The sequence below is a fragment of the Mya arenaria genome, chromosome 1, assembly GCF_026914265.1.
Source record: "Mya arenaria isolate MELC-2E11 chromosome 1, ASM2691426v1".
Taxonomy (NCBI): Eukaryota; Metazoa; Mollusca; class Bivalvia; order Myida; family Myidae; genus Mya; species Mya arenaria.
The window spans coordinates 39,320,402-39,325,712 of NC_069122.1; the positions used below are offsets into that span (position 1 = coordinate 39,320,402).

Genomic DNA, 5,311 nt, shown 5'->3' on the forward strand with positions numbered 1-5,311 from the left:
AAGTCGATCAAATTTCTGAATAGTTTTATACAATGTGTGCTCTACCTGCATAAGTTTATTCTTTATACTTAGGTTGTTTACAACTAGCATGGTTATCCCATATTTTGAAAGAAATAAATACCCTCAATAAGTGATAATATTGCAATTTGGCACCATTATTTAGTACATGAACAACTGCATCACCGTATGTTACGGTTATTGTTGCAATATATAGTTAATAAATACTAGTATTATATGAGCCAATAATTTAATCGTATTTTACCAATGTATTCTTTATAAAATAGTTTCAAAAATGATTTGATTTATATTTATAAACTAAGAAATTGCTTCGAACTTTCCAACCAATTATGTTTTGTGCACTTGTTATATGAACTATAGTACATAAATTATGAATAAGCTTTCGCTCCATTAACACCTAGGGAATCGGATCGGTCACTGATTATCACACCTTACTTTTGGTAGCCATATCGGTTAATCATTATCAACACTTGCATAACTTTGTCGTGTCATAATTAGTGTTATTGGAATGATCACACCCTTGCTTTTGTTGGCCCTATTGCTCAGTGATGACTAGTCCATATAAACAGCCGCTTCAGAGTCTTTGACGATTTTTGTTTTGGCGACGCTACGCGTCCATATCCCACTTGTTGTTTTCCTTGCCAAGAATGACAGATCCCGGCGCTAAGTATATTGAGCGGAAAGATAACGGAAACCTGCTAGATAGATAAAAAATGGCGATGCTTTGTTGATAGATTGATCTGAATTTGTGTTTCATAAAACATTAAAGTGAAATAAGAGAAAGATATTGGCTAAAAATAATTTATGTGTAACTTTTGTGTTTTCTTAACAATGCAGTGTTGAATATTGTGGAGTCAAGTTGAAGAACATGTTTTACATTGCTTTGAATCAGTCGACTTGTGGCGTTAAGGGAACAAAATGAATATCCAAATGTTAAAAAAGTTCCCTATACGCGCATTATTCTGGCTAAGGGATGACCACTCCTTTCTTCCTTTTGCTGTATCGATTTCAGGCGACTTTATTTATCCCGAATGATCTGTACCAGTCAGAGATGATCAACCCTTACTAAATGTGGCCGTATAAGTCAGGGATAATCAAAGTAATATCACCATTAGGTGGTCCTTCCCGTTCGGGATAATCACCCCTAACTCAATACATATGCAAAAAAAAGCTACAGAAACATGCTCAGTGGCAACAAGTTTAAACATACACCCGGTTTAGTGGCATTGGGCAAACGCCAAAGACATAGAACACAAATTCACAAACAAGAAACATAAAACAGCACAAAACTCTACAAACCGCACAGTGCATAAATACTATATATATATATATATAGTTGGTATGTTTATCATCAAGGTTGCCCTATCGGTCAGGGATGATCACCCCATATTTGCTTGTCTGTGTAAAGAATATAATTTAAATCAAAGTGTGAGCAGGATGGCTTCATACATGTACATGCTATATTTTTCACTGAATTGTTGATGTACTCTAGGCGGACGAAAAACATTTAATTTTTCAATAAGTAAAAGCTAGGACGCGCTCGGGTCATCTTAGACTATATGATAAGGTTAAGCATAAAGGAATAAGGGACACTCTCAGAGATTGACACCTGCATGTATTATACATTATAGCAATGTAAAAACACAAGAAATATATGTTCAGTGTCAAACATATCGGCTTTTGTACTGCAAAAAAATGTTCAATGGTAGTGATAGTTTCCTTTAAACTGCGACTGGACTCTGAAAGTTAAAGAGCTTGTAATCCACGTGCTGATTGATTCTATTCTTTTTCAATTAAAACTTGTCGAATGCAATAAACTCCAGAAGTGACGTATCTGGATCAGACCGGTTAGTACCTTTATAGAAGTAAAGGCTATTCACAGATTTCTTCACCTAAGGCTAGTACCAGCTTACATGTTGGCATAGTTGACAACGGTCCCCTCACACGTATTTACGGGAACGAGCCTTGAAATATACCTCTCGTGGCTGAATTTCCTGCTATTATGCCAGGAAGACAGGCTCACAGTCAAGGTAATTCACTTATGCCATCCCTGATTGTCAATTACAAAGCAATAACGTTTGCGCGAGTCTCAGTCTTATACAGTATGTCAAATATACATGTTGTTGGGTCGATTTCATGCCGCTATTCCGCGTAGCCAACCTAAGAAAGTATATTCATCAAGGCCATCTCTTAGTGCCAGGCGTTATGACCAACGTGACATATGTCCATATGGTTCCTCCGCTCACGTGCAGAAATCGCATTAGAATCAGATCCCCAATATCCGCTTCTCGACGATACGCTATGAGATTGCACGAGCATGAGCCTTAGTGCTACACAAGAGGTCAAATAGGCCTGTGTGCTGCATCAAGCCCCTATCCTGCGTAGCAAGCCTACAATTATAATGCTTTTACCTGTGCTATCACATACGACACAGTTTAGGCCATAACATGGACTAGGTCCATAACGCATTGTTTGTCATTTTCAGCATACAAAAGTAATGAATTAATGCACTTAAGGTATTAGCCATGTAATACAACTCGGGAAACATCGGGTAACATCGACATATATCGCCACTCGCCGTAACAGATCGCGACGAACATCGGGCGTATTCGGCTTGTACAGGATGTTGCTATTTTTAGAAACAGAAGGTATTTCCCGGCTATTCATAGGTCAATAATGGAATTTCTACATCGTAGGATTTGGAAACATTGTGATGTTTTCTCATGAATATACGTTTAAAATAAATAAACACTAAAAGTACACGCTGACTGTTGATTACGATACATCTAACAATTTGAGTCATTACAGTTAAACATGGATTATAAGTGAAATATACGCGTACGAGAAGATTTTCTCTCGAAAAAACGAACTGTCAACAATCGGCATGGAACTGGGATATTCGTATCAATAGGCTCTGAACGTAAGTACATGTATCCTTGAGCAGTTTTGTACGTTTGTGTTCAAAAACGTTTGTTTTTTAATTTATCTTTGGAATTCTTAAATCATTTTATTAGCTAAATGTTTAGACAGCATGTTCATATTTTACATGTACTTATGTACATGTTACATATTTTTATATGTACTTATGTACATAACTTATATTTAAGATATAATATGAGTATGTAATCTTTAAATTGATTGTTTTATCTTTATCTTAAAGTTGTAAGTGGTTTGGGGCTTGAGGCCGCATCTGCTAGGACACTATTGACATTCATTGGCTTGGTGTAGGTCTCGTTAAAACCCCATACTGTTGTGAATCATTATCAACCATATGCACAACAACTACACATTTGTGCTTACCAACCCTTACTCTTGGCTAAAACAGATTTTAGTGCAGAATGTATAATACTTGTGCATTTGTATTTTACGGTGGTAGTTTCTGCTGGTTGATAATCAGAAGTCTAATTTCTTCCAGGCAGTTAAATGACTGAATATTACTTAGTCAACAACACTGGGTTATGAAGAATTCCAGCCTGCATTAAATACTATGTTGGATCCTTGAGAGCGGATTTGACAGCCATGTCCACCCACAAGGCAGTCGCATCTGATCGAGATGATGTGAGTATTTCATATAAAACATATTTGACTTGGTTTTTGTTTTTATAAACCTACTGTATTCAATAATCAAGTGGTGGTGGTGGTGATGGTGGTGGTGGTGGTGGTGGTGGTGGTGGTGATGATGATGATGATGATGATGATGATGATGATGACGAATTTTATTGATAAATTTAATAATTTTCTTTATATATATACATGTATGTATCAGCTTGTTGTTTTTTCAAAATAATGTCGAGAAATATTAAACTGTTTATATTTTATTTTGTATATGTATGGCAGTATAATTATCTATACTAATTAGTTAGAAAGGCTTTAAAGTACAACTTTTTTTCCTTTACAGCACTAAACATTCTTGATGGGTAAAGTACCTGAAGGTGCATGAAAACCAAATCAGCATTGACTCAGCATTGAGTTATCATCTGTGCACGCACTACAAGTACAAAGCATGGGAACAGACCAAACTTCAAATGTTGAAGAGTGAAGAATTATTGTGAAAAAAAAACTAATTGTTAGAATACCAATGACAAAATAAAACAGATATACAACAAATTACCCACAGAGATTGTTTACATGTTATAATATTAAAAAAAACACATTAGTTGAGAACTTTCACTCTGATATTTTTGGAGGGGCGAGCCCACTTAGTGTTCTTGTTTCTTCACATATTTTAGTTTAAAAGTACACTCATTTGTTTTAAACTCTGTATTTTGAGTTAGTATCATAAGTAAAATTCATTTATTTGAAAGAGTACATTTTATGAATAAGTCCAATTAAGCTTTATAATTTTTTACAAGAAAAGGGTTGATTTTTAAGCATTTTATTAGCTATAAAAATGTATGGTAACATGACATTATGTATATTTTCTTCAAAACTGGACGGTAAACTATCATAAATTGTCTTTTAAATTGTTCAATAGACATCATAGATAATATCTAAAATGATTTCAGCAGCTTGCCTTATAGTTAACTATTTTTTATGAATTTTATAAAACTGCTATATATTTTCAAACATCGAAAAACTGCTCTTTTCTGAAGAATCATAAGATCAATCAAAATGAATTTTTTCCATGTGTATCAATGATGTGTTCGTTTGAACTTTAGTTTTCTGATAACTGAAGTTTATTTTACCAGAAACTGTTGTGTTTATTTCATAATCTCTGATAATGCGAAAAAAATTCAAATATAGACAAAATATTTACTTGTCGCTCTTTGTAGCCCTTGGAGTTTGGGGGTGGGTGTAATGAAACATAAATAACTTTTTTAATTCACGGTAAAAAATCTTCAAAATTTGGATAAAAGTCCCATAGTGTACCGTGATTATAACTATGTTGTCGGTTAAAGCTTTTAAAAAAGTGTGTATTACGCGGCTAATACCTTAAAATAAGTATCAGTTAATTTTCATGTGATATGTTTTTGTCTTTTAAACATTTCATTTTTATTATCCTGTAAATGTTCATATTTTACAATTAGTTTTGCGCACAAATCAGCACGATATTCGGGAGCAGAATTGAGACATTCTACAAGAATGGGCGATATTTACAAAAGCTCTTAAGCACGTTTTGTTTTTATCAAAACTCTAAAAAAAAATGGCTGGTGATATGTTTGCTTTCATAGTTTATGCATGCAGACATTGTAATCCTTTTGTCACAATAACAAAATATTGTCTCATAGTTTATTAAGGTGAACGAAAATTGTAGCAATGGCTTTAGAACACCACATTTGTTTCATAAAGCTTC

At 34.2% G+C, this 5,311-nt stretch overlaps 1 long non-coding RNA gene across 1 annotated transcript; it reads left to right on the forward strand.

The window, feature by feature from the left end:
- Positions 1–2,695: 2,695 nt before the first annotated feature.
- Positions 2,696–5,067, forward strand: LOC128236702 (uncharacterized). The gene is made up of 3 exons (XR_008261416.1): positions 2,696–2,938; positions 3,434–3,576; positions 3,917–5,067. It is a non-coding gene; the product is annotated as an uncharacterized LOC128236702 (long non-coding RNA).
- The last annotated feature ends 244 nt before the right edge of the window (positions 5,068–5,311 follow it).